This window comes from Oryctolagus cuniculus, chromosome 14 (assembly GCF_964237555.1).
Source record: "Oryctolagus cuniculus chromosome 14, mOryCun1.1, whole genome shotgun sequence".
Taxonomy (NCBI): domain Eukaryota; kingdom Metazoa; phylum Chordata; class Mammalia; order Lagomorpha; family Leporidae; genus Oryctolagus; species Oryctolagus cuniculus.
This window is the reverse complement of record NC_091445.1, coordinates 82,873,806-82,896,275: the sequence shown is the minus strand read 5'-3', so window position 1 is coordinate 82,896,275 and position 22,470 is coordinate 82,873,806. Positions and strand designations below refer to the sequence as shown.

Sequence of the window (22,470 nt, the reverse complement as noted above, 5' to 3'; positions counted from 1 at the left end):
CTATCAGTGCAGCCGGTTTGGGAGAATATGACATTTAACAACAGTGCTTTGAAAAATATTAAGCATTATACAAATATGAGGAATTGTTGCTGTTATTATTCTGATGAAGCACACACGCAGCTTCGCATCAGCCTTAATATTGAGGGGATATTTAAGGGATTAGGAAGGCCTCTGTAACTACTGGGTACTGACCCAGGGTGGCCTTCGGAGAAAGGGCCAACTAATCTGACCATATTAAATCCATTTTTAGAAGCTAAATATCCAAACTCTGAGTCAATAAACCACAAACGCAGACATAGATCATAAAACTTGATCATCTCACGTCAGCTGCAACGCTCTCATAAATTACAAAATAATGTCGGGCGATTAACTCTAATTTGAGGCCGTAACTTGATTATCTTCTGGTTAAAAGGAGGAAATGGCTTTGGGTAGGAACAGTGATTCCAAATTTCTTAATATGTGGATTAATTAATATGCAGCCAGAGAAAAGGGAGGAGGGCTGCAGTTAGATGGTGGATAATGTAGGAGAATGATGGGGGTGTCCTTGCAGCAGACCACAGAAGCTCTGAGAAACTGTGGTGCAGGCTTAGGGTCTGGTTGAAGCGGGGGTTAGCATCAGTGTGGACCAGTGAACATTTGAAGTACAGCCTGTTTGAAAAGCCCGTACTTGGGTGGCTTTTCAGGTACAGTACAGACAAGTGCAAAAGTAATGGGGAAGAGAAGCAGGGCCAAACATGGCTTCAGCCAAGCCTGCTTAAGTCTCCTAATTGTTATTTGCATGCAAATGATTAGCATCATTTACAGTAGTCTCTAAAATGTTGATTCTTTGAAACAGGTTTGCTTTCCTTTTTTTTTTTTTTAAATCAATTCCCTTACAAGTTCTTTTTTATTATTCAGAAGAAAATTTCAGGCAGATGGTGGAGGAGAGACTCCCAGTGTCTGATGTGCTGGTGCAGAGAGGAGGCATCAAGGAAGCCGGAACATCTGTCCTCGCAGGCCTACTTGGCTCATTGTCCCGTGTGCACAGAGAGAGCCTGCACAGCTTTTTGAGAAATTCGAAACCATCCGCTCTAGGTAAGAAAGCCAGATTGATTTGCTTATTAAAAAAAAAAAAAAAAAACAACCTGAGAGTTTATCTAAACTTTGCAGTGCTCCCTCATCTAGGAAATCAGCAGCGGCAGGGAGGTGAGGCCCCACTGGCATCCCTCAGCGCTGTGGTGCCCAGCTGAGGCCTTGCTTTCCCCCCACATTCTTCCCACGTCCCCTCAAGCACGTGCAGAGAGAGACTGTCTCTGTGCTCCCTGCAGAGTGTCGGGGGCAGAGTCCCGCTTTGGCCCGTGAGGGCTGCAAGAGTGACTCAAGGCTTCTGTAAGCTATTAGGGCTGATAAAGAAATTCACATTAGGTGGCAAATACTGATAATAGATGAATATGTTTGGCCATTCTAATAGGGAATAATCCTTAAATGCATGACAGTGAGTTCTGTTTTGGATGTGAAGCCCTGAAGCAGGCAGGTGAATACCTTCAACCTAGGCGGGTGATATTGTCTCTGCTCACCTGGGTGAAAGCAGCCCATAAAAATAACAGCAGCCGCAACCAGCAGGATCAATTATTAAGCACCTGCTATGCATAATTTATGTGCTGCACCATCCTGTATCAAGTAATGGTTATAGTAATTTTATTTTATGTTAAATAGTTATTTATTTATTTATTTATTTGAAAGTCAGAGTTATACAGAGAGAAGAGAGGAAGAGAGAGAGAGAGAGAGAGGTCTTCCATCTGATGGTTCACTCCCCAATGGCTGCAATGGCCAGAGCTGCGCCGATCCAAAGCCAGGAGCCAGGAGCTTCCTCTGGGTCTCCCCCATGGGTGCAGGGGCCCAAGGACTTGGGCCATCTTCTACTGCTTTCCCAGGCCATAGCAGAGAGTTGGATTGGAAGAGGGCAGGCGGGACTAGAACCAGCGCCCAAATGGGATGCCAGCGCTTCAGGCCAGGGCGTTAACCCGCTTTGCCACAGCGCCTATATTTCTTTTAGAAACAGGGAAATTGATATTGGGAAAAGGGAAGTGTTTGTCCAAGGTCACAGAGTGAGTAAATGAGGATTTGAGAGATCTGCGTTCTGACTGATTCTGGATCAGCATTCCTTCCATGTCACCACTCTGCGTGCACTTTCTATAACTGGAGCTTACTAAATGCTGTTCTAAATGGCGCATTTTTAGCTTGTTCCATTTGAAATCCCAAATGGACTCCCAAATATTGCAATTCCACAATAATAATTATCATCAACAGCTGCCATTCGTGGAGCACTTATGACAAGCAAAGCACTAAATTCTTCTAAAACAAACAGGTGTTCATGTAAACTTCATAACCCACTGAGATTCTGGGAACCCAGATTCCGTGTAATTTCTTCTTTCTCTGTAAATGCTTTGCAGTATCTCTTACTTTTCATGTGAGAACCTTTGGAAATCAAAAATGCATTCCTTTTCCCAGCATGTTCAGATGTTGTTGTTAGTGTAGACACACGCGTGGCCCATGCTGTCCGTGTTCTCAGTTCATTTGGAGACACAGCATTCATGTCATAAATAAACAGCAAGGTAAAGGCACTTAGGACATATCCAACTTAGGAGTGCAAATGCTGAACACCAGCTGAGTTCAGGGAAGGGAGAACTGAGTGGATCACAACAGCCGAAGAGTGTTTCATGGTGGAAAAGTGCCCCTGGTCTGGATCTGCGAGAGGGGATGACCTTGACTAGATGTGGGAGAGAGAGTGAGTGAGAAGAGTGTAGATATGACAGGACAATGGGGGTCCACTTTCGCTGGACAGTTTCTTACACTTTCTACTCAGATCTCACAATATATGATACAGATCTCACAATATATGATACAAATCTCACAATATATGATAATCCTTTGTGTTACAAATCGCCACTGGAGTTAAATATAGTCACAACTTTGTATTCTTGAGTTATAAAAATGAGATAGCATTTTCTCAGGCTCACAATTGCAGGAAACTGAGGTTTAATGCTACGGCTAGTTAGATCAGAGGACAAGATACAATTTCTCTAAAAGCAATAACACATTAATATAAGGAGAATCTGATCAATCTTTAAATTGAAGCTTATCAGAATGTAGTATTCTATGAGTTCTTTGTGATCAATTTTCTAGATATCGAGAATAGTTACCAAAACATTGGCACCTTCTCGTTTTTAATTGCCTCTATTCTCTACTTTGCTATGCCTGTGGGGTGCTGGCCTGGAAGAAATGCATGACAGTGGATCTCCCAGATTTTTTTCTTTGAAGAAAATATTTTCTATGGAGTAGAATAATGCAAGGTATCTTATGTTTTACGACTGATAACAGAAGGTTTGAGGAGGCCCAGGCTCTATTAGATGAGAACTATCTTCACGTGGAAATCTGCAGTGTCCCAGGAGCAGGTGCAGAGGCCCTGGAGTCCTGTGAAGAACCCTTTATCAATGTTGCTTCACTCTGTGTTGCCTGAAGTTACTGGATCACGGGCAATCCCTATGCCCTCCCGCCACCAGTTTTTTCCCCCTTGAAGACAAAGACACTACTATTTTAATGGATAAAATGTTATATAAGAAATTCACTGGGGCTGGTGCTGTGGCGTAAGTAGGCTAAGCCTCTGCCTGCGGGTGCTTGGTTTGTGTCCTGGCTGCTCCTCTTCCAATCCAGCTCTCTGCTAATGGCCTAGGAAAGCACTGGAAGATGGCCCAAGTGCTTGGGCCCCTGCACCCCTATGGGAGACCTAGAAGAAGCTCCCGGCTCCTGGCTTCATATCTGCCCAGCTCCAGCTGTTGCTGCCATTTGGGGAGTGAACCAGCAGATGGAAGACCTTTCTCTCTCTCTGTCTCTCCCTCTCTTTGTAGCTTCACCTCTCAAATAAATAAAATCTTTTAAAAAAATTAATTAACAGGTGTTAATAATACTGAAAAAAAAAAAAAAGGTTTCAGAAGGAGCAATGCGGACAGGACCAGCCAGCAGCCCAATAGGAATGAGAACACTGATGTGTTCAGAGAGCAGAAGGGCAGGAAGGGCAACACTTGGGGTGTGCAGGACCCGGACGCTTCCAGCAGGGTCCCTGTTGCGTTGGGACTACACCTCTGCAGAGGGGGCACCACTCAACTGCTGCCTCAGCTCAGGACCTTGCAGGCGAAGATGCTTGGTTGCTGCCAGCACTGCGGGACCTTAGGGAAGGAGTGGCAGGGGCTGGGTTCAGCTGGTACCGCTGAGTGGGGCGTGATGAGGCTGGTCTGCATGGGTGGGCAGAGGCTGAGACGAGGAAACAGCTGCTGCCTGGGTGAGGGTTCCGGGAGGAGCGAGGCCGACAGGCCCGTCCCTGCTCCCTGCTCTTGCTCTCTCATTTCTTTCTCCCACCAGCTCTTGGCAGGGGCTCTGCCGAAGCAGGAAGTGGCTTGCAGAGTCTCCTGTTCCTAGGACGGAAACGTGGCTGCGGAAGTCAAATAGCAATGATAATAGCTGAAATAAATAAATAAAACCTGGTAGCTTTGTTATGCTCACAGCCATTCCTTCAGCCACCCTGGGTCCATATGTGCCTTTCTGTGAGGATTTGGGCAACACTAACAATTCTGTGCTTTTGCCTAACAATGCGCAAACATCCTCCCCAGGAATGAAGATATTCCGACTCTCTCTCTCTACAGGTCCTGCAAATCCCCGATTGTCATTGTGTCCATATGTGGGGGATGTTCATTTTACCCCGAATCAGCCATGCACTCCTCTGACTATTTTGTAACCAGAGGCTAAGCTACAAAGATATTATCCACCACTGAACATATTTATAAAACATATTAAGGGGAAAATGCAGTTTTTAAAGAAACATTCAAAAATGTGTTAGGAAATGTTATATTCTTAGCTACAAGGGTTCAGCTTTCCTCAAGGTTGACGTAGACGTCAAGCTTCTAGATCTCGCCTGAGCCCTGAGCCCTGAGCCCAGCGTTTCATAGCGTGGAGTGGAAAGTGGCCGATTCACCACTGGGTTTTAGCTGTGTAGATAATCAGTAGGCAATGCTGACGCAGGTCACAAATTTTTACTCCAATATAATCACAGTTGTTTTAGATGGAAATTACCTATTATTGATTAAATGCACTTTAAGTCTGGTATCTGCCTGAGTACTTCCCAGTTGTAAGCTTTCTCATTAATGATTGGTTTTGAGTTCCAAGCTAGAGATTTCCACTGGGGGCATTGTTGGGATGGAAAATGCTAGCAATAGACTGCCAAACAGAGGCTGTTGCCCTTTTGCTAAAGGACTGTGGGGCTAGAAAACGATGCACCAGTATGGGTGTCATACTGCAAATTTCAAGCTCTGGTACCAGCAGCATTTAAAAAAAAAAAATGTGACCTTCCCAAGGTCACACTAGGCTCCCACGGCATTCCAGCTTTCTCTGGGGGAGTGGCAGATGCCTGGGCTTGTTTAGCTGGAGGGCCAGGAAGCAGGGGAGCAGGGAGAAAAGCAAAAGAAGATCACAGGACTTGGCTTCAGCTGTAGCTCCAGGCACTCCATCCCCTGTGGGGAGTAATTTGCATCTGCATGCATCTCACCTGAGAGTGTGGCGCTGTCTTTTAGAATGGATTCCGTGAATGTGCCATTATGATGCCTCCTTGCTCCAGACACACAGGATAAATAGCCCACTACTCTGCACTGTCAGTGTCAAGTGCCACATAGACAGGCTTTGGGAGTAGCTTAGGGAGACAGACGTCAGACGTGAACTGAAGTCAGGTTATCTCATCAGTCATGAATTTTCCATCAGGGGCTCTGGATTCTAAATTTAAGCAACAACAGTTTTTAGGCTTTAGTAGAAGAATGTGAGTGTGGCCTATGAAACAAGTGACCAAATTAGGGTAGTGGAGCCTCCAACACAAGCATGTCGTCTACAAGTGTGTCGTAGACCCACGTAACAAAGGCAATGGGGTTTTAGGAAGAGACACAGAAGACACAGGTCCTGGAGCATGGGCTCACGTAGCTGTTGGATCTTGATGGAGCGCTTTGCCCTGAATCGGCTCACAGCTTTCGGAGCTGGAGTTTTAGTTCCCTTCCCTGAGTCTGAGTCTGGGGTCCTTATGTCCTGAAGCAGCTCCACTGTGATCCCAGGTCAGCTCCCTGTCATAGGACAACCCCCTCTGAGGACCCAGCTGGGGAAACCACTGCCTGGAATGGCCCATTTCCTGCTGGGTAATTTGTCCACAGGCTGAAGTAATCCCGTGTATCCCTGCGTTTGCCTCACGGAGGTGAGCAGATGCTAGCTTGTGTTGGGGCCTGGGCTGTGGCACAGTCGGGCAGAGCCTCCACCCACAATGCTGGCATCCTGTATGGGTGCCAGTTTGTGTCCTGGCTGCTCCACTTCTGATCTAGCTCCCTGCTAATGGCTTGGGAAAAGCAAGAGAAGATGGCCCAAGTGTTTGGGTTCCTGCCACCAACGTAGGAGTTCGAACCAGTTGAAGCTTTTTGCTCCTGGCTTCAACCTGGCCCAGTGCTGGCCATTTTAGCTATCTGGAGAGTGAACCAGCTGATGGAAGATCCCTCTGTCCCTCTTTTTCTGTAACTCTGACTTTCAAAATAAATGCATAAACCTTAAACACAACAGCAAAAACCAGCTGTGTGTCCTGAAGTTTAGCCTCTGGTCTCCAGATTGCATTTCTGTTGTTCTGTATTCTACTCCTAGGATTGAACAGGTCACATCTGAGAATAGTCATGCAAGATTTAGACTGGAATTCAAATTGAGTTAGGGATGGGGGAATTTAGCTCTGTGTCTACCACATAGTAGGTGCTTTGTAAGTGTTGCTCCTATCAGGGACACAGACTAACCACGGTAAATGGGGCCAAGCTTCTCAGCGGCTGAAGAATCTGTAATAGAACAAGTTCATGGCCTTCCTGGTCTGTCAGGCCTCAGATCCCCGCCCCTCTTTGGATCGCATTGAACAACTCTGGTCCAAATTCGTACAGGACTTCTCGGGAATGACCTAGGGTACACTGACTCATCACCTGCCACGGCACATCACTGGTGGCCAGGTCTGCTGGGTGTGATGGTTGGATATCTGGAGTTGGACAGACGTTCTGGGTCACAGATGCCTTTCAATGTGTCTACCACATTGTGTCCAGCATGCGCCACTTTCTCAGGCACCATGGCAGAGTGTATTTTTATCCTGTCTCTGACTTCGTGTGTGTGTGTGTGTGTGTGTGTGTGTGTATGTGTTCTGCGAGATTTCAGACAAACTGAACAAACTGAAGAGAGAAGGAGTAAGACGCTTCTTTTGAAGGCGAGGGAAGGGAGATGAGTGCATGCACCAGGAGGAGGAGGTGGGAAGGGCGCTCCTCCCACCCAGCGTTCTCCGTGCTCCCATGAGGAGCTCTTCTGCACGCCCGTGTGAGAAGAATGGATGAGACAACACTGGGAAATATCCTTTGGTCACCTGCAAATGCCTGTGGATGTAATTGGCAGTTCTTCCTGATAGATGGGCTTTGAGTGCTCTGTATACAGGCTGGGGACTGGGTGGTTTTCTTGAAATTTCCCCCCATAGTCAAATTTTTCAAGAACAAAAAATAACAAATTGGCAATCTACCCACATGTGTTCTTTTGTAGCATCCAAGGACACTGTCCTGGCATGATGGATAATATTATGAGCTGTCTCATTCTGTGATGGGTTGGGTTATAAAAGTGAAGCAGATTTCATCTCGGTGAAATGCTTAGCGCAGGGAGCAGTATTTCCAGTCTAGGTAGTCACGGCTTCCCTTGCTTTTCCCTGCCCGCCCAGGTCAGTACACACACCGCGCCATCTGAGAGAGGGTGAGGGGCCGCGCTGGCTTTTCTTGCCCATGAGAAAGGGGGTTGGAGGGGAAGGGGTACAGGCAGATTTTCTCAGTCTTGGCACACAGGCCAGTGTGAGGAATGGCTATTAGGGGATGCTGTATGGCTGATGGAAAGAGACCCAGAGCTTGTCCTGTAAATGCCAACTTCCCTTTGGCCATCACCTCCACCATGGGAGGTCTGAGGCACAGATCCAAAGGCGAGGTCAATGTATGATCTTTATTACTGTCAATTATTCCGTCACACCTGACATGGTGTCCTGGAGAGCTAGACTGGAGCGCATGGCAGCCTCTGTCTTGCTTGTCATTACATTCTGTTTCCATTCAGCCTGTGAGAGGGTTGTACTTTCCTAGTCTGTTTGTGAAGACTGGAGGCAGGTTTTGTGGGTCAGAACACTAGAGTTAGATTGGGTAATCCTGGTGCCATCTTCCCTAGATCTACACCCAAACCTTTATTCACTGTGTTGGTGAGATAGGTCCAACGACAGGGAAAGGGAAGGAGATCTGTGGACAGGACCAGGGCTGAGCCAAGCATGATCGTCTCAGCTCGTGCCCGCTACATGGGGACAGCTGCCTTGGCAGTGGACTTGTCCATCTCCCAGCTCCGGCAAATGCTGGCTAATGCAGCTTGGAACTCTTCTAAATATTCACTTTCCTACCTAATTTTGAATTTAAATTTTTATGGGCTTTTTCTTAAAAAGAACTCCCCAACATGTGTATGGTCTAGGTCTTACAAAGCTGAGGTCTGCTACATATCAGTGTGACTGCTACATGATGTCACTGAAGTCCAGTCCTTTGAAGACCTGAAGACTCTCAGGGGAAGAGTGAGCTGTGCCTATAACATTAACAAGTCAAATGCCAGGGCCAGGAGGCCAGGCAACTTTATTGTAAGATCTTTCAAAAAGTGTGCCTGCAGAATGGGCAGATGCTCTCATTCCATATCAGAGTGCCTGGGTTTGCGTCCCAGTTCTTACCAGTGCAGACCCTGGGAGGCAGCAGGTGACGGCTCTTATAGTCGGCTCCTTGCCACCCACTTGGAAGATCTGGATTGGGTTCTTGCCTCCTGGCTTTGGCCTGGCCTATGCCAGGCTGTTGCTGGCATTTAGGGAGTGAACCAATGGGTGGGGAATCTCTGTCTGCTTCTCTCTATACCTTTCAAATAAATTAATATTTTTTTTTAAATGTAACATAGAGAAGGATGAAAAGTTGCAAAAACTAGTCCAGAGAACTTCTGTGTCTCTTTCATCCAGATTCCCCAGTTACTAAAATTCCGTACAGTTGCCTCAGCTATGTCATTTCTCTTTCTCTTTACATACACACACCTTTTGCTTCCTCAACCACTTGAGAGTGGGTACCAGACAAATTGTCTGTGACTCTTAAACACTTCAGTATGCATTTATTAAACAAAGGGCATCCTCTAATAAAGCCACGAGGCACCTATCAAAAATCAAGAAAGCAACATTGATTTTATACCAACCTATAATTAAAATTTCACCCATTTTCACAGTGAAGTCCTTTGCAGGTTGTGAATCTAAACCCAAATCTCGTGCTGTACTGAGTCATCATTTCTTCTGGTTTATTTCAACTTAAGACAGCTCCACAGTCTTTCCTTGCCCTTCAAGGCCTAGATGTTTTTGAAGTATCCAAGCCAGTTACTTTGTAGAATGTCCCTAAATTTGGTTTTGTCTGATGCTTCCTCGGGATTAGATTAACATAATAACATTTTCCAGGCGTATCACAGAAGTAACAGGATGCACATGATATTGATTTGTTCTATTGCTGATGATAACTTTTTTACTTGGTTAAGATGCTCTCTGTAGATCTTTGTGGGATGCTTTGAGACCATGTAAATATCCTGTTCCTTATCAAATTTCTGTTCACTGGTTTAAGCCTTCATTGATGATCCCTGCCTAAATCAATTACCACTATGCTGGTTACCAAGAAACAATTTTCTAATTCCATCAGTCCTTCTGTATTTATTAGTTGACGACTTTTTCTTACCTCATTTACTTATGTGTATACTTATATTTGTATGGATTCCTGTTTTATTCAATGTGTTATAATTCAATAAAATCTTTTTTTTTCAATGCTTAATTAGTCCCAGATTTGGCTAGCTGGAGCATCTTCCATTAGACTTGTGTATCTTTTTAACAACTCCCTATCATTCTTTGAAAACTTCCTTACATGTTGGTATAAGGTATTTGAAGCTTATCTTGTAACTTCCTTGTCCCAGACCTGGAATCAGCTATTTTCCCAAAGATTTCTGGTTCCTTTTAGTGGGAAATGCTATTTAAAAACCAACATCTGGGAACTAATTGTACTCTTTGCTGCTGGGATGTTGTTTCTAGGCCTCAATAGGCAGGGCTAGGAAGTACCTGTGTATTCACATATTTCTTTTTTTTTTTTTTATTTAATGAGCATAAATTTCCAGAGTACAGCTTATGGATTACAATAGCTTCCCCCCTCCCCCCGTAACTTCCCTCCCACCCACAACACTCCCCTCTCCCACTCCCTCTCCCCATCTCCTTCACATCAAGATTAATTTTCAATTATCTTTATATACAGAAGATCAATTTAACATATATTAAGTAAAGATTTCCACATTTTGCTTCCACACAGAAACTCAAAGTGTAAAGTACTATTTGAGTACTAGTTATAGCATTAATTAAACACCTAAGAGTAATTGTGTATTTTTTTTAAGTTTTTTTTTTTTTTTTTTTTGACAGGCAGAGTGGACAGTGAGAGAGAGAGACAGAGAGAAAGGTCTTCCTTTGCCATTGGTTCACCCTCCAATGGCCGCCGTGGCCAGCAAGCTGCGGCTGGCGCACCGCGCTGATCCGACGGCAGGAACCAGGCACTTATCCTGGTCTCCCATGGGGTGCAGGGCCCAAGCATTTGGGCCATCCTCCACTGCACTCCCTGGCCACAGCAGAGAGCTAGCCTGCAAGAGGGGCAACTGGGACAGAATCTGGCACCCCGACCAGGACTAGAACCCGGTGTGCCGGTGCCGCAAGGCGGAGGATTAGCCTAGTGAGCTGCGGCGCTGGCAGTAATTGTGTATTAATTACAGAGTTCAACCAATAGTTTTAAGTAGAATATAAAATGCAACTTTTGTATTGTTGTGACTTCCCCCCCCAACCTCCCTCCCTCCGGCCCTCCCCTCACCTATTCCCTCTCCCATCCCCCCCTTCATCACGTTTCATTTTCAATTACCTTCATATACTGAAGATCAACTTAGTATATACTAAGCAGGGATTTCAACAGGCTGCACTCACACAACCGAACCAGGTATAGGGTATTGTTCGACTAGTAGTGTTGTTTTTGAGTTTCATATTTAAACACATTAAGGACAGAGATCCTGCGTGGGGAGCATGAACCCAGTGACTCCTGTTGTTGATTTAACAGTTGGCACTCTTATTTATGATGTCAGCAATCACCAGAGACTCTTGCTATGAGCTGTCTAGGCTATGGAAGCCCCTTGAGTTCACCGACTCTGAATTTGTTTAGTCAAGGCCATATCACAGTGGAGGTTCCTTCCTCCCTTCAGAGAAAGGCGCCTCTCTCCTTGATGGCCTGATCCTTCTGCTGGGGTCTTGTTCACCAGGATCTTTCCTTTAGATTGTTTTTTGCCACCGTGTCATGGGTATTCACATATTTCACACACATCTGAAGTTATTTCTGTTGCTTTCTATCTGTTTATATTAAAACCACTAATTTAAAGATACCTTCAATTATAGTCTGACAGCACATCCCATGGCAACCTGAGAGCCTCACTTTTCTGTTTGAAGGCAGTGAGACTCCTGCCTCTCTCTCTCTCTCTTTTAAAATATGTCTTCATTTATTTGAAAGACAGAGAGAGAGGGAGAGAGAGGGAGAGAGAGAGAGAGGTCTTCCATCTGCTGGTTCACTCCCCAAATGGGCTGATCCGAAGCCAGGAGCCAGGTGCTTCTTCCAGGTCTCCCTTGGTGCAGGGGCACAAGCACTCGGGTCATCTTCTACTGCTTTCCCAGGCCATAGCAGAGAGCTGGATCGGAAGTGGAGCAGCAGGGAATGGAACTAGTGCCCATATGGGAAGCTGGAACTGCAGGTGGCGGCTTTACCCACTACAACATAGCGCCATCCCCTCTTGTCTCTCTTTACCCTCAATATGCTTACTCAGTCCCTTGTAGGCCATTACTGTCCAGATAACATGAGCCGTCTCCTCACCTTCTCCTCATGCCTGTCTATACCCAAGGAATGAGAATCAGCAGCCTGACCCCATACCTATTAAGAATTCCCCTGCTCCAGCATTAGAACTGCTTAGACCTAGAGCTACCTCTGTCTTGACCCTGACTGTTCACTGATCCTGAATACCCCACCAGCCCAGCCTGCCACTGACCTGTAATTCAAAGTTCTGCCCCACGCATGCTTGCACGCAGTTCCCTTCGGCTCCAGGTCATCCACCAGGAGATGAGATTGCTCAGTTCCGGATCTATTACCTGCTGTATGTCGTAGGCAGCTACATACCCTCGGCTGCCTTGCCAGCTGGCTTCCAGCTAAGGTTGTCCAACGAGAGCCACTTACAAGAGATGGCAGAATATAAGGAAGAAGCCAGGATAACTTCTTTGCCTTCTGCCTTGGGAAACATCTCACTTGGTGGGTATTTCTCCTCCAAGACTAGCTTCTGTGTGACAGACATGCCATGGTTCTACATTCTGCTGCTGGCTTAGGCCCCTGGGTTCCCAGAGCAGCATCCTTTCCCTTTGTCCGGCCAGTCCCCGGAGTGGCAGAAGCTTCATACCACTATTTTCTAATTTCTCATTCCTTCCTTTTTGGTTCTCAGTTCTTCTACTACTCAGGTAGCCAATTCCCTGAATTAAATTCCTTCTGCTTTAAGCACCTAGAGTGTTGAATGTTTTCCTAACTTGACACTGAAAGTGATCCAAAAAGTTGACTCTCCTTAACAAATCTGTCACATGAGCCTGGAGTTGTTGTCGCCAACTTGCTCCCATTTGGAGAAAGTCTGTCTGAGAATGGAACCAAAAGATAAAGAATTAGATCCTGGCGACTTAGGAGTCCTGAAACTCACCTGAAGGCAGAACAAACCTGGACTTGTCAGGTACTTGAACCAATAGCAGCCCTTTTTTGTTCTAGTTCTGTTACACCTACGTTTAGGTCTCTTGCCTGTCCAATTAATTTGAAATTATAGGCCATTAACTCTTGGATCCATGAAGGTGTCTTGGGTTATATTTGAATGTCATATAGCCCCGCAGGGCATATGTCACGAATGTGATTTACTTATTTGTGTTCTTAAAAGAGGAGATTTTCTTACAGCCTCTCCCTACTATTGGTCTTTCTGTCTTTTAGTCTGTGAGTCCCCTTTTCTTTTCCAAGCTGCCACATTCTGACAGGGTCTCATATATCCACTACATCAGTGGAAGGGACAAAATAAAAAATTTATGTCATCCACATGACAGACCTGAAAAACTAGCCTCTCATTTAAATATTGCAAAAAATTGAGTTATGTGCTACATAAGTGACAGGAGAATGGGGCTCTTAATCTATGTGAAAGGAAATTGGATTCAAGTTGTTTTATCTCTTGCAGATGTTCAACATTATTTTTGTCAGCTAGTAGTTAAGTTGAAGAGAGACATCTTTCTCAGAATAGAAACATGAAATAATAATGTCCTCCAGCATCAGCTCATCATGTTAAGCCACGAGATGGATGATATCCTGACGTGAACGGATGCAAACGCCACCGAGTTTTGAATGTTTGTGGGGAGTCGGAGAGAGGCTGAAGTTTTGTTCAGCAATGTACTGCTCTGCACGAAACAGATAAAGAATCCCAGAGATCTTTGTTTAGAAAAAATTAGGATGCCAGGCCACGGTGTCCTAACAGGATCATTTTGGACAAGAATTCAGTAAATATTTGGGTTTAAAAGGTCCCTGAAGAAGGCTGGCACTAGCATGAGTTAGGAGCCGGTGTCCTTGGAGCTGCGGGTCAGCTCTGTGGTTGGACTTGATCTGATCTTACTTGTGGCGTGCTTCCTGGGTGCGGCGGTCGTGGGTGTGCTGAGGCCTCTGGCTCTCCCCACCCTGGCTCCTCTCGCCTGACAGGGGTCTATTTATTACCTCCTGTGGCTGTCATCTCTCCTGAACCAGGACCTCCTGTCTCCAGGGCTAGTACCACACCGAGTGAATGCAGGCAAGTTGGGAATGTATCTTAGTAGCCTCAGACCACACCCGGCTCTGTGATCAGGGTGCTGCTGGAGACGTGCTAGCTGGTGGGCGCCAGGGACCTTGCGGAGCAGCCCTACCCACCGAAAGAGCAGGCTGCTATCTGTTTCCCTGACTGGCATTGCACGGCATCAACTGGGATTGGGGTCCCAGGAATCCCGGTCAGTTTGGCTCGGGCCCTTACTGCCCCAGGAGAGAGTGGTGCATTCTACTTCCTCTACCAGGCTCCATCCATGTCTTCAGGGCATAGATCTGGGTTGATGGCTTCAGGGTGGCCTTTGCCCAGCCTCCCCTTGCTGGTGACACTTTTTTTTTTTTTTTTTTTGACAGGCAGAGTGGACAATGAGAGAGAGAGACAGAGAGAAAGGTCTTCCTTTTCCGTTGGTTCACCCCCTCAAATGGCCACTGCAGCCGGCGCGCACCACGCTGATCCGAAGGCAGGAGTCAGGTGCTTCTCCTGGTCTCCCATGTGGGTGCAGGGCCCAAGGTCCTGGGCCATCCTTCACTGCCCTCCCGGGCCACAGCAGAGAGCTGGACTGGAAGAGGAGCGACCGGGACAGAATCCAGCGCCCCGACTGGGACTAGAACCCGGTGTGCTGGCACCGCAGGCAGAGGATTAGCCTAGTGAGCCACGGTGCTGGCCCTGGTGACACTTCTGACATCTGCCTCAGGACTTGAGACCTCTTCAGCTACACGCAAAGTGTTAAAACATAATTAACCCAAGAAGGAAAAAGCCCATTTTTGTCTTAACTTCATTAGCACATTTTTCAGTATTACTTTGGGCTTGATTTGGAATATATATTATAAATGGTATTATTGATAATAATAATAATAATAATAATAATTTCACATATTCTTCATAGATCCTGTGCTAGGGACTTTAATTCATTATTTCATGCAAACTTGTAATGACCACATGAGGGAAGTATTAATTCAATAGGTTTGCAGATGAATGGGGAGTCTCTAAGAGGCTGACTCTGTTCAGACCACATGGAACCGAGCGTTCACTCCTGGTCTGTTTGACGCTAGGGTTTGTGCTTTTAGCCATGGTATTCTCCTGACTCACTTGTATACTGTGCGTGTTATTTATAACTTTTTATAATAATTCATAGTATGAAGGTCATCTCACTGACAGGGTTTTACCTTGTTTATAGGAAGGAATGGGGCAGGATGTGGGAATGGGAACCAAAAAAAGCAATTTTGTTTAAATTTTAATATACAAGACATTTATAAAGACAAAAAAAATCTACCAAGAATAGCGCATGTATTGTGTAGTGCATGTGTGTGCACACACCCCAGCCCCAATGTGTCCACATACACATTCTACTCCAAGAGCTTACAGGCTGAGTGTTTTCATATAAATTATCTTAGCTCGGTTTCCCAGAAAGCTGAGCAGAACCAAAGCAGAGAATAAATATTGGTCATTTATTTGGAAGGCATGAGCTCAGGGCAGCTAAAGTAAAGAACAAGTACAGTGAGAAGAAAGAAGAATCAAAACGAGGTGAAGCTGCTCCCTTGACTGCTCTTTTGTGAGGGGTGTGAGTGAAAAGGTGGGCACTGAGACTGTGCAGGGCTCTTGGAGGAAGACTGGAGTAGCTGATGGGAGAGTGGGAGGCGGGGCCGTGTGTTTCCCCCTAGCCTCCATATCTGTTTTTGTTTTTTTTTTTTTTTTTCTCTCTGCTAGTCAAAGTTTGTGTGATGGAGATTCCCTGGCACTTCGCAGCTGCCAGAATGTGAGATCCCAGGCCTCGTAGAGTGATTTTTCATTCAAGACCAGAAATGGCAGGACCACTGACCAGCTCCAGGCCTCCGGTTGGTTGGCCCAATTGTGCAGATGTAGCCAAGGGGGAGTAGTTGGTTGCTCCCCAGCAAAGCAGCTCAGCTTGGGAGGCTACTAGAGAGGGTGTCCGGGAGGTTGGTTGATGCTTCTACTTAGGATGCACAACTGTGAGAGGTGAGTATTACGTCTTAATTTATAGCTGCAGAGAAATGGCAGTTACAGAGAGAAAGAGGGAGATAGAGAGAGAGAGACCTTCCATCTGCTGGTTTACTTTCCAGTTGGTGCAGTGGCCATGGCTGGGCTGGACCCAAGCCAGGAGCTTCATCCAGGTTTCCCATGGTGGGTACAGTGACCCAAGCACTTGGGCCATCTTCTGCTGCTTTTCCCAGGTGCATTAGCAGGGAGCTGAATCAGAAGTGGAGCAACCTGGACTCCAACTGGTATACATATGGGATGCTGGCATTGCAGGCAGCAGCTTTACCCACTACAATGCCAGCCCCTCAGTTTGTTTTCAAATTTAATACTCTGTCCAGTGAGCTATGTAGATTCTCCTTTGTCCTTTAATTTAAATAAAGTCAGTGACAGGAATACATAGCTTTTGTGGAAAATATAAAGAATAAAATATCATAATCTGTACATTGCTTAAAATCTTTTTAGCAATCACCTTTTAGTTTTTCTGTAATATTTTCATGTAGTTGAGATGATAAAGAAAATACAAGTACTATAACTATTATGCTGTTGTCACTGAACAATGTACCAGAAGTATTGTCCTATGTTAATACAAACATCTTGGCATTCCACTTTCCCACACTCTTTTGCAAGTCCCCTTGCACACTTTGGAAGCAGCAGGTCTGAGCACCATGTTCTCCCTTTGCTGGGAAGAGAAGGCAGCAAGTCAATTGATCTAATCTTAGAGAGACACTGATGACCTCCTGACTAAATTGTTTTCGCCAGCAGGAGAGTCCTTATCCATGGAACGCTTTTAGCAGAATGTGCTTTGGTGTTTAGGCTTTCTTAGGTAAACAGATCTGAAATCTACGGATTTATGAGGCACAACTCTCTGGAAAATGTCATGTAAATTATGTAAATATCCGAGTGTAGAATGGAGATGTTTGAGATGTTTCCCGAAGTAGGAAGTAAGCAGCTTCCTTCTGGGGAAGAAAGATGGCTGTGCCCTGTTCTAACAGGCCTCCTCTGTGGTCTTGGGATGGAGCATCTACATTAGATGCAAGAAAAAGACCCCAAGGGCTCCGCTGGAGCTTGATCTCTCCCTCCTCTACCTGTGCTGCTTCATTGCCTGCGCCCTTGAAATTATTAATAAAGATTGGATCTGGGAGAGAGCGCTAAGGTTTGTGAGTGTTGTTTGACAGTCTGACCTTTGTTGTGTCTTCTGCTATCTCCATTCATAACATGGCCCTATTGATGACATTTTAATTGTATACTATTTTGTAACTTGAAAGACCACTGTAACACACAACCCTGACCAGATCCTTGCTTATGCTCTGGGTCATTTCTTTTGAATAGCTCGAAGAGAAGCACTTGCTATCCTGTGCTTTTTGATAACTGCAAGAGGGAAATCTCTACCAGAATCTACTGCCCTACCTTTTTTATTTTCCACTGTGAGGAGACAGAGAGGGCGAAGGGGAAAAAGAGGAGAAAAAAAAAAAAAAGGAAAAACCCTTTTACCATCACGGTCACCGACGCGTCTGCAAGCCTGGATTCCTTCTTCACTCACTTGCTCCCTTGTCCCCTTCACAACCTTTCTATTCCTAGTCCTTGCCCTAGGAGCCCCATTCCTGCTCCAGACCTCTCTGGTCTCCTGGAGAGCCAACCAGCTTTTCCTTCTTCTCCCTTAATGATTAACTCCTGCTCAGCTACTGAGCCCACTCACCCAGCTTGATGTTCCAGCAGGGCAATGCATTCCTGGCATTCCATGTTGGAGCTGGTGGTTTTGTAGCACACCCGGAGTTCTGAACCCAGGGTTCCTGAACAGAACTCAAGGAGGAAGCTTTGTGAACTTGGAGGGGAAAATTACATCTCTTTATTCACTAATCTCTAACCAAAATTGAGCGTTTCTTTCAATGATATATGTGAGCCCCCCAAAACTCATAATAGTATTAGTAGCTCCTGTGACTATGTTACCAGTATAAGTCAGTTCATTTAATATACATTACAGTTGTTGGAAAGCCTTGAAACATCATTTATACTCATTACTATTTAGAAATCATGATAATTATTAAGCCTGCTGCTGGACTTCTCTCTTAACGCGTAAACATGATATTTAGCTAAAGAAGCACATGTATTACTACATCACAAATCTGTTTCAAAAATATTTTGATGACCATATTTCACAAAATGGTTCTTTGTTATCTGATGTTTCTGTTTCATTGATCTGAATGTATTATTATGAGACAGAATTCTTAGCTTCATCAGATTGCCGAAGGTGTCCATTGCACAAAAAGAATCAAGCACTCTTGAGGTGGAATGCGACCCAGCAAACACGTCAGTAGCATGCATTACAACATATGTTAAATAGCCTTTTGAGAGCTGGGCTGCCACTTGCCTCCCAGAGATTCACAGAATCGTGTCGCCAGATGCATGAGTGAGCCCTGGTCAGGCAAGTACTGAGCGAGGTGGCTGTACAGGTGTGAATAGCCTGCTGCATGGGTCCAAGAACAGAGGAATGAATCAGAGCCTGGTGACTCTGAGCAGATTCCCAGAGGGAGTAGTAACATTTGAAGAGGGCCCGGCCCTGCCGGAGGGAGCTGAGGAGGTGGACCACGCTGCTCACGCCTGTTTGTGAGAAGTCCACAGTTGTTCCACCCAGATCTGCTCCAGCGAAAAATGCCTGACTGATGCAAGTGACAGTGACTGCACTTTCCCTTCCTAAAAACTGTGGAGGGGCTTCTCTGTTAATATGTTTGTTAGACCTTTTAAAAAGGATGACAGTTTATTCCTCTTCCTGTTCATATTTTAAAAATTTATTGGTTTTAGAGGGAGGGGAAGAGAGAGAGGGAGAGGGAGACACACACACACACACACACACAGAGAGAGAGAGAGAGAGAGAGAGAGTGCTTCCATTTACTGGTTCACTTCCCAAATGCCTGCCAGGCCTGGGCTTGGTCAGGCCAAAGACAGGAGAAAAGAAGTCAGCCCAGGTCTCCCACCTGGGTAGCAGGGACCCAACTACTTAACTGCTGCCTCCCAAGGCTGCACAATAGCAGGAAGTTGGAATTGGAGCCGGAACTTGAACCTAGGTACTCCAATTAGCGATGCCGGCATCCCAAGTAACAGCTGCACTGCTATGCCAAATATCCGCCTTCCATTCATGTTTTCCTACAGGGGAGGAGCAGCAGCTGATCTGGTAGGACCCTAGCTTAGGTTTTAGCTGGTCTAGGTCCTTACCTTTACTCTGATGATTAATAAGTGGAAGTTGAAACCAATGGCTTTCCTGCCTAACCACCTTTTGAATGTTAGATGAGAAACATCAATCAGTAAGTCACATGTTTCATTTCTAACCAGAGACTGTCAATGCTCCTACCCCCAGTTGCGATGCATCAGTGATGTGGAAAACAGACCCTAAGAGGCACGCATGGTTCCTCCTCTGCCTGTCCCCTCAGAGTTTCTGCAGTGTGCCTCTAGGAGCTAGAAACTGCCCACAGTGGCTGGCATTGTGGTGTAGCAGGTGAAGCCTCCATCTGAAATACCAGCATCCCAAATGGGAGTTGGTTCGAATCCCGGCTGTACCACTTCTGATCCAGTTCCCTTTTTAATGACCTGGGGAAAGCAGTGGAAGATGGCCAAAGTCCTTGGAATGTGATGGAGAGAGGGAGACCTGGGGAATGCTTCAAACAGTGACAGCCAATCCGGAGCAACAAGATGCCCCAACCTCATCTGCTGAGGAGTCCGGCTTGTCTTCTCAGGGGTCCTCTCTCACTCCGCTCCTCAGATGCAGAGGCTGAGCTGTCCCGGGGGCAGGCAGAGAGGGGTATGTCTCTCCATTTAATTTTCTCAGTCCGTGTAATGCTTCCATGTCGCACATTTTTATCCTAAAAAAGAAAGGACTATCAATTTGGGTGAGGATTCAGTGGTCCATGTTGCTGAGCTCTGCTGGTGTGATGGCACGGGAATACTGACACGCACAGTCACTACACTCATTGTTTTCACTGCCTCCTTTCTTCTCCTGCATTCTGTACCTTACTTCATCCTCCCTAAATGTAGTTCTCATCTCTAAAAACTTTCAATCAGTGCTCTGCACTCCAGGTTGAGGGAAAAATTTCAGGAGTGGGGTCAAGAATGTGCAACAGGGACCAGTGCAGTGGTATAGTAAGCTGCGTGTCCACCTGCAGAGCCAGCATCCCATATGGGCACAGGTTTGTGTCCCGGCTGCTCCACTTCCGATCCAGTTCTCTGCCTCTGTCCTGGGAAAGCAGCAGGAGATGGCCCAAGTGCTTGAGTCTCTGCACCCGCGTGGGAGACCCAGAAGCAGCTCCTGGCTTTGGATCAGCCTGCTCTGACTGTAGCAGCCATTTGGGGAGTGAACCAGTGGATGGAAGACCTTTCTGTCTCTCCCTCTCTCTGTCTGTAACTCTGCCTCTCAAGTAGATAATAAATAAAATATTTTTAAAAGGATGTGAAACAGAAGTTTCTGGGCTGAGAACGGAGGAGACCAGTGTCTAGTGATACAGGAAATAAAGATTTGGTGTGAGGATGTGACTGACACCATGCTTCTCTAAAAATCACACTTGATATTTTAGCATTGGACCACCTACAAGCCCTTCAGAGATGACTGTTTTCAAATGAAGTCCTGTGAGTAGACTCTGCCTAACAGTAACAACATGAGAGGGGAAGAAAGAATAAAGGTTTTAGAAGAGGGGTATAAAATGCACCACAAGAAGAATTGCCTATAGAACTAGAAAAAAAGGATGCAGGGAAACCTTTCCATGAGTCTCAGAGAGGCTTCCCATGACCAAATTACAGAGGAAAATACTTCAAAGAAGAAATAGAAAGGCTCAGAGGAGAATGAAGAGGCAACAGAAAAAGATGAGAAATGAACCAAGAGAAATAGAAAAGGAAAACAACACAGAAAGAATAAACCAAAACACAGTTATATATACGGGGCATGTTTGACAACATCATCCAAAATTACGTGGAAAAAATCAAAGACAGAAGAAGATTATGGGAGTGCATGTATGCCCAGTAGTCATGCGCCAGCTAAGAGGCCCGTGTCCCACACCTGAACGCCTCTGTTCAAGCCTGGATCCACTCCTGAGTCCAGCTTCCTGCGAATGTGCACCCAAGGAGGCAGCAGTGACGATTCAAGTCGTTAGGTCTCCGCCACATTTCTGGCTCCTGACTATTCCTGGCCACGGCAAACATTTGGGGCATGAGCCAGCAGAAGGGGACTCTGTCCCTCAAATAATAATAATGAGAAAATTGTAGACAGTGTACTGGATATGGAAGAAAACCAAAAGGGATCCAACATAAAGTAATTGGCATTTTTGAGCAAGTGAAAGGACAGAACAGAAATGATTTCAATAATACAAAAGGATAGTTTCCTGCACTAAACACCTGCATCAACACATTGAGGGTAAACAGCGTGATACAGTGAAGATGGACAGAACACAGTCAACACCAAGACATAGAAAAAGAAAAAGAAAAGCTTTCGTGGACATGAAGAAAAGAACTTAAACCACAAACAAGGGAAACGTCTGGCTGACTTCAGACTTCTTCCTAGCAATGCTCAGCGCCAAAAGATGGTGAAGGAATGCCGACACAGTTCTGAGGGAAACAAAGCTTTACTGTGTCATGTATTAATCCTACACGTTCATACTCGCAGTTATGCACGTCCTTAAATGACTGAGTACATAGGGGTCTCTGGAAAGAGAGATGATTCAGAATACATGTAACCGGTTTATTGAAAGCTTTGAGATGAAAATATCCAAACACAACATCTTTCTTCACATTCTCCAACACTTGCCTCAAACTGTCCCAGTTAAATTTTCCTTTGTCGATCTTTTAACAGCAGCTCAGCCTGATCCAATCACTTTTTTTTAAGTACCCAGAATTCTGTGTAGCTTCTTTTGTTTCACATTCAATTTTTTTTTTTTTTTTTTTTTTTTTTTTTTTTTTTAGTTTTTTTGGACAGGCAGAGTAGACAGTGAGAGAGAGAGACAGAGAGAAAGGTCTTCCTTTGCCGTTGGTTCACCCTCCAATGGCCGCCGCGGCCAGCGCGCTGCGGCAGGCACACCGTGCTGATCCGATGGCAGGAGCCAGGAGCCAGGAGCCAGGTGCTTCTCCTGGTCTCCCATGGGGTGCAGGGCCCAAGCTCTTGGGCATCCTCCACTGCACTCCCTGGGCACAGCAGAGGGCTGGCCTGGAAGAGGGGCAACCGGGACAGGATCCAGCGCCCCGACCAGGACTAGAACCCGGTGTGCCGGCGCCGCAAGGCGGAGGATTAGCCTAGTGAGCCGCGGGGCCGGCCTCACATTCAATTTAATCCTCATTTTCTTTCCTTCCACTCCAAGACTGGACACCCTCAGCAACGGTTCCTCCTTCTGTCCTCTCTCTTGCCTTTCTTCCTCTTCCTTGTGTGGTGTTTGGTGAGCAGGAGGAATGAGGGAAATGGGGTCA

At 45.8% G+C, this 22,470-nt stretch overlaps 1 long non-coding RNA gene across 6 annotated transcripts in view; it reads left to right on the top strand.

Annotated features, from left to right (window-relative positions):
- LOC127492735 (uncharacterized) overlaps positions 1-22,470 on the top strand; it is a 161,153-nt gene that overhangs the window by 115,577 nt on the left and 23,106 nt on the right. For 4 of the 6 annotated variants that reach the window (XR_011382156.1, XR_011382157.1, XR_011382155.1 and 1 more), the window contains exon 6: positions 898-1,074. This is a non-coding gene — a long non-coding RNA (uncharacterized lncRNA). Of the gene's footprint in view, positions 1-897; positions 1,075-4,398; positions 9,793-14,387; positions 17,485-22,470 lie in introns of those variants that run through there. The other 2 variants (XR_011382154.1, XR_011382153.1) reach the window with 2 other exon arrangements.